Source organism: Portunus trituberculatus, chromosome 40 (assembly GCF_017591435.1).
Source record: "Portunus trituberculatus isolate SZX2019 chromosome 40, ASM1759143v1, whole genome shotgun sequence".
In the NCBI taxonomy this organism is placed as follows: Eukaryota; Metazoa; Arthropoda; class Malacostraca; order Decapoda; family Portunidae; genus Portunus; species Portunus trituberculatus.
Genome location: NC_059294.1, coordinates 1723472 through 1735000, shown reverse-complemented (window position 1 = coordinate 1735000; position 11529 = coordinate 1723472). Strand labels below are relative to the sequence as shown.

The 11529-nt window shown below is 36.5% G+C and overlaps 1 long non-coding RNA gene across 1 annotated transcript in view; it reads right to left on the bottom strand.

Annotated features, from left to right (window-relative positions):
- LOC123516331 overlaps positions 1–10874 on the bottom strand; it is a 25619-nt gene extending 14745 nt beyond the window's left edge. The window contains exon 1 of the long non-coding RNA XR_006678171.1: positions 10680–10874. This is a non-coding gene — a long non-coding RNA (uncharacterized LOC123516331). The remainder of the gene's footprint in view (positions 1–10679) is intronic.
- Positions 10875–11529: the final 655 nt, after the last annotated feature.

Here is an 11529-nt window from a genome sequence, read left to right as displayed (position 1 = left end):
GAGTTTACCAGAGAAAGGTATGAATGATTATGAGTACTGATTAACTCTTGTATTAGAGTTGGACAGAATAGGGGTGAGAGGAAGAAGAAAGCCTTGTGCAGTGAGGCCGTAGAAGGAGAACCATGCAGTTGGAATGAAAATAGCGATAAAATATAGCAAGAGATGCAACATTACAGTGGTGAGAAAGAGGCTGAAGATAGTCAGTCATAGGAGGGAAGTTGATGAGACAGAAAGCTTTTGATTCCACCCTATCTAACAAAACTGTGTGAGTGGAATCCCCCCAAACATGCTAGAAGTACTCCATACAAGGACGGATAAGGCCCTTGTATAGGGTTGGCAGTTGGAGGGGCGAGAAAAATTGGCGGAGACCCTCAGAGCGCCCAACTTCCTATAAGGTGTTTTAGCAAGAGATGACATGTGAAGTTTCCAGATTAGATTATGAGTAAAGGACAGACCGACGATATTCAGTCAAGAAGAAGGGGGACAGCTGAGTATCATTGAAGAAGAGGGGATAGTTGTCGGGAAGGTTGTGTCGTGCTGATAGATGAAGGAATTGATTTTTGAGGCATTGAACTCTATTCAGTTTTCTCTGCTCCAATCGGAAATCTTAAAAAGGTCAGATGTCACGCGTTCTGTGGCGTCCCTGCGTGATCTGTTGACTTCCTGAAGGATTGGTCGTCTCTGAAAAGACGTGGAAAAGTGTAGGGTGGTATCATCAGCGAACAGGATTGCATAGGGCAAGAAGTTTTGTTAAAAATCATTAATGAATAATAGAAAGAGGGTGGGTGACAGGACAGAACCCTGAGGAACACCACTGTTAATATATTTAGAAGAACAGTGGGCGTCTACCACAGCAGCAATAGAACGGTCGGAAAGGAAATTTGAGATAAAGTGGTAGTGCGAAGGATAGAAACTGTATGAGGACAGTTGTTAAATCAAACCTATGAGCCAGACTCTGTCAAAAGCTCTTGATATCTCTAGCGCAACAGCGTTAGAGGAGAGGGAGGGACAAGTCCAGAATCATCCAAGGCGAAGTTGTTAGCTAAAGTTTGAGAGAAGAGTTCAGCTTTAGAGACACATGTGATGGCAGTTGTGCCATCAGGATGAAATAAAGGAGGGAAAGATGAAGAAGTAAAGATATTGGAGATATTTTTGGCCAGATGCCAGAATTCTCGAGGAGAGTTGGAGTTTGAGAAATTTTGACATATTCTATTTATGAAGGAGTGTTTGGCAAGTTGAAGAACAGACTTGGCATGATTTTAGGCAGAAATATAAAGTGCATGAGATTCAGGTGATGGAAGGCTCAGGTACCTTTTGTGGGAGACCTCTCTATCATGTATAGCACGAAAACAGGCTGTGTTAAATCAAGGTTTAGAAGTCTTAAGTTGAGAAAAAGAATGAGGAATATACGCCTCCATGCCAGACACTATCACCTCCGTTATGCATTCAGCACACATAGATGGGTCTCTGATAAGGAAACAGTGGTCATTCCAGGGAAAATCAGCATAATACTTGCTCAGATCCTCCCAACTGGCAGAGGCAAAAGCCAGAGGCACCTCCGCTTTGGAGGGTTCTAAAAAGAGATTGGAGAAAGATACAAGAGGTTGTGATCGGAGGAGGCCAACGGAGATGACATGATAACAGCATAAGGATTAGAGGTAAGGAAGAGATCAAGAATGTTGTGTGTGTCTCCAAGACGCTCAGGAACACGAGTAGGGTGTTGCTAGTTCACCAGTATATATGGTCAGTGAAGGGAGAAGAAAGCCAAAATTGGTGATGAACATTGAAATTTCCAAGGATGAAGATCTCAGCGAAAGGATAGAAGGATAGAATGTGCTCCACCTTTGGAAGTTAAATAGTAAAAAAAAATACTATAGTCAGAGGAGTCAGGGGAGAGATAGACAGCACAGATAAATTAACTTAGAGAGTGACTATTGAGTGGAAGCAAGATGGTGGAAAACTCGGAAGATTCAAGACCGTGGGCACGTAAGCAAATTAAGTCAAATATATATACATATATATATATATATATATATATATATATATATATATATATATATATATATATATATATATATATATATATATATATATATATTCTAGACTATTTCCTCATTTGCTGTTACGCGTTTGCGTGCAGTGTGGTTTGTCCATTGCAACTATTATTATGTTACCTGTAGATACGAAGAACATTGATGATTTTTTTATGTTTTAATGAACGTAAAAATAAATAAAAGAAAAGAAAACTACAAATCTGACTGTTTTCCATTTTGTATTGTATTTTCTTGTTATGAAGTATACTAAGAATATTGATTACTTTTGCACAATTCAATGAACATAAACAAGTAACCTATGTGATTCTGCATATTCTTTTCACAGACTGCACTCTTTCAGCTTTTATACATAAATAATTGGTTTTCTGCGGTATATCTGCTTTATGCCTTCAGAGTTATAACATTCTTGCTGAAAGAAAATGAAATAAAGTCATTTCCACGGCAGACTGGTTTATTTAATTCTGGCACAACAGCAGCGAGGTCATGTGCAGGGGAAATATCCATAAAAAAGAATCAAAGCTCAAACATGGAATAAACCATAAATAAAGAAAACAAAGAGTAAACAAATTACAAATACAACAACAATAAGCGGACTTGAAATACAATGTCAATACAGTTTTGATTATAATACAAGTGCGAAATGAATAAATGAATGAATGAATACATAAATCAACAAATGAATTAAACCAACAAGAAATAAAACACAAACAAAACAAACCAGACGATCTACCCACAAATGTTTATTCATACACAGCTTGCTTTCCATAACAATAACACAACAAGAACATCTAAAGGTCTGTCTGTAATTTGTTTTCTTTTCCCTCTATTCATAGCTTCATCTTTCCATTTTTTCATTTTCCATTCACACACACACACACACACACACACACACACACACACACACACACACACACACACACACACACACACACACTTGGGTATTCACATCCCATCCCACAATTCACTTACAGCTCACAGTTCCCACAGATTATATTACATGACTCTCAACTTGCAATTTAATGTTCTATTAATCACTTGAATATACTTAGATAATAAAATGAATTAACAAAAAAAAATAAATAAATAAAAAACTGACCCAAAGCGCTGACCCATTCCAATAACCCCTTTAGTGATATGACGCATTTTCATGTTCATACTAGCTACCTCCTATTTGGTGATTTTATACAGCTTCAGAAACTTACGTAAGGGTTAGAATATTGTAGACTCTGGCCATTAATCTTCTGACCTCAATAGACCTTTCGTAATGTCAATAAAATCGTCTAATCACATCAAAAACTCGTGATGAAAATGCATCCCAATGCTGAAGAAGTTACCATTTGAACTGTTTCCTTCCCATTCACACTCGCCATGAAAAGTCATAAGAAAAGACGGTTTTGACAGATCTAAACACTGAAGTTGGATTTATATATATATATATATATATATATATATATATATATATATATATATATATATATATATATATATATATATATTTAGGGTTTTCTACATATTTTCATATTTTGAAACAGAAGGTGGTTTTCTACATAATCTTCAAGGAGTTGTATTTTTTAATATGTTCAGGTTATCCTATATATCTTCAGAGATTATGTTGTCACTCTGTTACTTGGTACATCTTTCCTTGATTACTAATCTCTCTCTCTCTCTCTCTCTCTCTCTCTCTCTCTCTCTCTCTCTCTCTCTCTCTCTCTCTCTCTCTCTCATCGTAAACTTAACTAGTAAAATATTAAAAAAAATACACCCAGAGCCAAATCAAACTCATGCCAAGACACTGAAGGAAGTTAAAGAGAGACACATTTCATCCCTTGCGATTACTGAAACTCACAGCGTTCCTCTTGACCTACAAAAATAAGTTCTGTGTCAGCAACAAATCACCGCCCTAGACAGGAACTAACGGCGCCATTACCAGACCTAAGCAGGCAAACAGTGCATGATTCGCCACCCAACCTAGGCCCATGCTCGACCCCAACGCGGCCCACCACCATGCTTACGACGGTCTTAATCAGGAGAGAGAGAGAGAGAGAGAGAGAGAGAGAGAGAGAGAGAGAGAGAGAGAGAGAGAGAGAGAGAGAGAGAGAGAGAAACCATATTCTGAAATTCTTTTACCCTCATTTCGATTACTTTCAAAAAGCTTTAGTTTGAAGTGACACCAATTTTCAGAGGTTTTTATGATTCAAGTGACGCAGATTAATAAAATTTCTACATCAGTAACAAAAAAAAAAAAAAAAAAAAAAAGAAAAAGAAATCCAACTAATCACCTCTGTGGTCTTTGAAAATAGTCTGAGAGAGAGAGAGAGAGAGAGAGAGAGAGAGAGAGAGAGAGAGAGAGAGAGAGAGAGAGAGAGAGAGAGCGCATAGCTATCAACCCCTGGAAGTATAGTGAAAAGCAGTGGTCCAGTGGGCGCAGACCCTGGTCAGGTCCAGGACGACCCACTAGTGGAGGTGGAGGGCGTTGTTTCACGCTCAACAACAATAACAGCAAAGTACAATATAAATTTATGTATAGCGATTGCTGGTTGACTGTAATCGACTTAAAAACTGAGGGAAAGCGGACGTTTTACAATCCGGAAATTCAGTTTTACAATTTCTCTCGGATAATATCATGTTAAATAGAATATATGGGAAATATTTGCAAAAATGCGTGAGTTTTTAGAAGCGATGCGTGTGAGATTGAGATGGAGGTAAAATGCGTGAGTCACGCTTGATGCGTGAGTTGACAAGTATGAGAGAGAGAGAGAGAGAGAGAGAGAGAGAGAGAGAGAGAGAGAGAGAGAGAGAGAGAGAGAGAGAGAGAGAGAGAGAGAGAGAGAGCATGTTTAACCTTGACTCGGCTATCCAGTGCATATAGAAAACGGAGTCTGTAAGCTTTATGGTCGGACGGAGAGTTTCACTCGAAGAAAACGCAAATGTCGAGGCGTAAACTCCAGTAAAGCTTGACATGAATTTAGAAACAAACAAACAAACAAACAAACTCTGCAGGAAAAAATGGAGCAAAATAACGGCGTTCCACGTGGAAAACTCAATCTACATTACGGTTGAATTGAAAGCAGTGACAGGTTTCATGATTAAAGTAATAAAAAAAATGAAGAAAGAACACGTAAAGAAGACACGAATACGAAAAAAAGAAGAAAAGAAGAAAAGAAAAGAAGAAACAAGGAACGAAAATAATGACGGAAAAAAATGAAAAGTAAAGAAGAAAGAAGGAAGGAAGAAAGAAAGACTTCAAGGAAAGACAGACAGGAAGAAAAAAAAAAAAAAACGATAGATAAAATATATTGTCTGTATATTCACTAAGTGCACGTTGTTCTTATGAAAATAAACTTACCTACCATATTCCATCAAAAATAGAAAGAAGCAAACTAGGAAAGAAAATAAAGGAGGGAGAGAAGGAAGGAAGGAAGGAAGGACGATGGAAAGAAAAGAGAAAGAAAAATTAAAGAAATAAAGAAAGAATAAATACTGAATGAAAGAAAGGAAAAAGAAAGTGAAAAAAAGAATAAAAAGAAACGAAAAGATAGACAGACCGATAAACAAACGAACAAAAACAAAGTAACAAAGTGAAGTAAAAAAAAAAAAAAAAGAAAATAAGAAAATCATCAAGAACGAAACGAAAAAGGAAAAAGGAAGTCTTGAATAATAATGTTCGTGGGAGTTCTTTCCGAGGCAGCGTCAGAAAACATCGAGCACAGAAGACTCGAGTTTCATGAAATATTACGAGCCGCCACAAAAAGAAAAGAAAAAAAAATAAGAGAGAGAAAAAAAAAAAAACTGGAGCACGTACGTAGATATGCCAGTCCCATACATAACTGAAGCATTCTCTTGCACCGAAGGAGGCATTACTTTCCCTTTGCAGTCAGTCCTTACTACCATTAATATATCTCACCTTGATTTCTTTCTTTCTCTTACTTTCTCCTCGCCTATTTTATTTTTCTGTTCGTTTTCTCTTCCTCTTTTTTTTTCCTTATTCTTTATTCATATCTAGTTTTTTCATTTTTTTTTTGTCCTGTGATTTGTTTTCCTTTGTTTTGTTGCTACGTAATATATTTTGCTTTTCTTTCTCCTCTCCTCTATTCTTTTTTTCTTTATTCCTTCTATATTATTTTTTCTATCTATTTTTTTGCGTGCCTAACGTCACAATTTTAATTTTGTTATGTCTACATTTTTTATTTCGTTTTGGTGCCAATGTACGTAATATTTTCTTTTTATTCTCTCTCTCTCTCTCTCTCTCTCTCTCTCTCTCTCTCTCTCTCTCTCTCTCTCTCATTCTCTCTTCTTTTCATATTCTTTTTCTCTTTTTGGTATTATTGTTTTATTTCGTTCAAAATTATTCTTTTAGGTCTATATTTTTTTGTTTCCCTCGTGAAATACATTTTTTTTATTCTCTCGCTTTTTCCCTCTCTTCTTTTCATATTCCTTCTCTTTTCTTATTCATACGTCGACTTTTTATGCTTTTTATGTTTGTATCTTGTTTCCTTTCCTTTGGGTTCCAACGTAATGTCTTATTTTTCATCTCTCTCTCTCTCTCTCTCTCTCTCTCTCTCTCTCATTTTTCTATTCATTCCTACCTCTTTTTCATTTTTTTTCGTTTCTTGCGCCAAAATTTCTCTTCTTCAAGATCTTATTTTATTTTGTTCCCTAAGTAATATTTCTTCACTCTCTTCCTATACCTCTTCTTTATCTCTTGCAACTCTTTTCCTCCAGTGTTTATTTATTTTACTTCATTTATCGTGTTTTTATGTATCTATCTATTTGTTTATTCATTTCTACGTTATCTTTACGTTCCTGTGTCAGCATTTTCCTTTTCTTCCTCCTCCTTTTACTTTTACTCTTCTCTGCCTCTTGTTTTTCTTCTTCTTCCTTCACGATTTTTCCTCTTTTAGTCCATTTACACAACCCTCATTTTACGTTTTCCAGGCCAACTTTTTCTTCCTCTTTTCCTTCTTCTTCCTCATCTTTTTTTTTTTTATTCCTTCCTCCATTTTTCCTTCTTTTCATTCCTCTACGGATCTCATACTTTGTTCTGCATATTGATTTTCTCCTCCTCCTTCTCCTTCTCCTTCTCCTCTTCTCTTACACTTTTTTTTTCTCTTATTACTTCCTCAACAACTTATTCTTCCTTTATTCCTTCCTCCAATTTTCCTTTCTTTTCGTTCTTCTACGTATCACCATATTTTGTTCTTATCGATATTCTTCTTCTTCTTCTTCTTCTTTTTCCTTACTTCTTTTCCGTTTATACTTTTCTTTATTACTTTCTCCACTTTCCTTTAATGATCCACTAATTTTTCCCCTCGTTTCCACTTCATCCACACATTCCATACATTATTTTCTTCTTTCAATTTCCATTCCTTCCTTCTTCCTATTTCTCATCATTCCATCACCTCGTTAGGGTTTCAATTAGCATATAATCTCCTGCATTAATGACTACGCCCCGCTTTTCCTCCTTCCTTCCTTCTCTCTCTCTCTCTCTCTCTCTCTCTCTAGCCCAGTTGTATTTTTCACTAACTTCCTTTTGGTTTCTTCTCTTTATTTACGTCTATGTCTTCGTTCTCTCTTATTTTCCTTCTCCATCTATTCTCTTTCCCCAAATTTTCCCTCCATGTTTCTTCTTCATTCCATTAAAACCATAATTTTTCTTCCTTAGCTTTCATTCTCCACGTCCGCATCTCCTCTTTCTTTCTTTCTCATTCTATCTTCCTCTAACTCTGCCTCTCTCTCTCTCTCTCTCTCTCTCTCTCTCTCTCTCTCTCTCTCTCTCTCTCTCTCTCTATTCGCTTTCATTCTTAACGTGATTATCCTCTCAGCCTTTACTCTTTTTCTTTCTTTTTTTTATTTTTCTCTTCTTTTCAGTCCACCTTCCTCTTTTTCCACTTTCCCTTTAACTCTCTCTCTCTCTCTCTCTCTCTCTCTCTCTCTCTCTCTCTCTCTCTCTCTCTCTCTTCCACTCCATCGTTCTTTCACCCCACTGAACAAAAGGTAAAATTTCTCTAACTTTTCACTCTAGTTTCTTTCCCCTAAGTGATTTATATTTCACTGCTACATTTCCCAGCTTCAGATTTCACTGCCTTCACATTTACCTGAGATGGTCTGCGTGTTTTTACTTTTTTTTCTTTTGCTAACATTTGCATCATTGATACGAGCGAAGGTAGCTTTTACAGTCACTCTACTAAAAAGAAGAAGTGATTGAATATTATTACGAACCCAGCTTTAGTAAAATTCTATTGTAGCTAACAGGCATTTATCTTTTGAATAAGGGTAATGTATAGCAACATTAATACGACTGAGGCTTTTCGTCACTCTAACATAATCATAATTGAATACCATTAGTAACATAGTGTTTACTAAATCCTTTGATAACTACTACTTGCCTGAATAAGTACGTACGACACATAGACGTTAATTATGCAATAGTTCCTCCTATGAAATTACTGTGACAGAAAACAAAGTGTAAAAGTATCAAAATATTTTATCGTTTGGTTCGCGTTAGAAGATTTTCGCTTGAGTCCAGAAGGTCATTAACATTCTTCTCGTATCCATTTCATCACGACGCTATAGATTTTGTGGGGAATATTGATATGCTATATGTGGGGAATATTGATGCATTAATCCTTTGAAGTCTAATGACATTCTTCATTTGAGTAACCGTACACCGAGATGAGGAGGCTAGAAAGTCATAGCTTTCTTGCCTTACACAGTATACAGAACCAAAGCATAACAGATGTCGAAAATTTGAATTAGTCCATCATTCATTTTTCAGGTATTGATTGTCTTGAAAATCCATATATACGTATAACTTGCGACAAGACACTTAATTCATAGGACTTCACTCTTTAACTACGATATGTAATAATCAACTTTACTGGAAGCAATGTCTGGAATCTTTAAACGCATCGAAAAGAAAAGTGATAATATAAGAAAATATTTTGCAGGTTTTAAGTAGTACAATGCCTGTAGGTGGCTGAAGAATAAGAAAAGACGTCTCAGAGTGGTCTGTAATTAAAAAAAAAAAAAAAAAATGCACCAAATAACAATGAGTAGGTAGTAGGTCCAGATGGGTTGAATTTGCAGGTGTGGGAGGTGGGGTGAGAAGAGCGCTGGCCGGTGGGGCGGGAGGGACACTGGCCGAAGAAGACAATCAGAAGCTGTCGGAAACGTGTCATGATGGGCAGAGGCTTTTTCTTTCTCTCTTTTTCCCTTTCTTGTCGAGGGTCGTGTCTGATAGCTATGATTGCCACGTCGTTCTTGGAGACTCGTTAATGAATACAATTGGATGCTTTAGTCCATGACAGGTGTACTAATAGAATGTCAGATGATTTTACATGTTCATAAATATACAAATTTATTATTGTTACTTTTATTTTTTTTTTATTTATTATTTTTTAATAGGCTCGCGCTGAGTATAACGCGTGTTGTATTTCAAGTTTTTCCCAAACACCATCAACTTGACTTCGAAGTGTGCGGAAGACAATTACTGTAATGTTGTACTGCCACGTGGTATTGCGAGACCAAGGTACTGCCATTAAATAGATTTACGCCGAGCCACAAACCAATACATGAATATCAATCAGTCCATTAAATTGGTCTGTCAGTTAACTTCATTACTGAGCAGAAGGTCTCCAGTGACGTACTACTCAAATTCTAAAAATGGAATCAAATAATTAAACTGTTAATTGATTGCAATAGAAATACCCTCAACCTACATTCACCATTAGCAGGAGCATTCGTCCAGTAAAACAACACTTATGCTGACGCGACCGTATGTAATGACCACCTGTAACGCCCGAGGAAACACTGGTCTTCAATGTGTATTATTAATATACTCACTCCAGGAAGACAACAATAATAAACATTTCTGTCACAAACACAAGTTCTATGTCGTCACCATTCTCGGGAGAACATTGCTTTCCGAGGCACTCTAAAAAAAAAAAGCTTATTCTCGATAGCCTAACAACACTCTACATTGTCTTTATGTAATGAACAGTAGGCTGCACTTTAATGTTCTTAGGCTTGTAACTCTTACACGCATTCCAAGCACAACTAGGCTGCAAGTAATGTATATCATTACGCCTGGAGATGACATACTTGAGGTTGTAGAAAATAGAAACAAGACATTTGTTGCTTTATTTAAGCTAACTCTTTGACCTGCAAGGGGATTGCCAATTAAGTGTGCCTTTTTTTTTTTTTCTTGCCTTTGGCCAGTTTCTCCACTTACATAAAAAAACAAACAAAAAACAATTGCGGAAGTAAACATTAATCGTAAATAGAATATAATAAGTGGTGCACGTTCCCTTCCTGCAACAAATCTATATAATGTTTCAATAGGAAAGAAAACCAAGAGATGCCATAGAAAAGGTTAACAGGAAAACACACACAATAGTAAATGGCATTGAAAAGATAGACAAGGAAGACCTGGTGCTGGTGACAAAAGAAGCTAGAAGGAGAAAAGCACATGTAAAGAAGATTAGGATGAGGCAGTGTGTGCCTCATTATCCTCTACCTGCATTACGCCTTTGTTTGGGAAGTGAACGATAGGAGAAGCATATAATGATTATCCTTCAAGTATACCTCAACCATGAAGATGAACGAGACAATTAATCAGTTCCTTACCTCGTATTTTGTCCTCCAGCCCACCACTGTCTGCCAGCTTCACAACCTTGCTACCATGTAGCCTAACACCACCTATCACAGCGATTTCAAACACGAATTTCACTCCATTGAACCACTCTGACACTTTTAAAGGCTTATAACAAATGAAGAATATTTTCACTTCTAGCAATACGTCACATCCATCCAAACAGACCAACCCTGATGCTTTCCCAGTGGCTTAATGGCTTGTCCTCATCCAGGCACTGTTTAAGCTTAACATACAATGAATTAAATAATTGTTTTTAATATGTTTTTGTCATAAAAAAAATATGTATAGTATTTATGTGATGAGAAATAATTAAAAAAAATGTCTTTTGTGTTATGTCGTCATAAAATTTGTGGAATCTTTTCCAGGGTGACCAACACAACCGAAAACATACATACTCCCTCCATAAGATTGTTATCAGAGGTCCATTGTCTTTTTATTTTCATATTTAATTGTAAAATTGAAATAGCCTAGTCACAGAGGAAATCAAGATATACTGATTACTATCGTAATTAAATACATATATAACCATTTTATTCTTAGTTTTCATTAGTTTGTATGCTGCTGCTGGACACGTGATTCAGTATGTACAGGAACACGTGATAGGGTGCATTGATTTTTTTTTTTTTTTTTTTTTTTTGTGATTGGCGCTTAATTTGACGGCGAAATTGACATAGGGCAAGGGCAATGGTATTACCAATACAAGGACATCATCGAACACCACACGATAGAATAGCTGGCGTTGTGGATCAGTAAGGAAGTGTTTAAATGACGCCTTGAAATACGTCCAGCTAGTTTTCACTTGTTTCACTTGATTTACTCGTG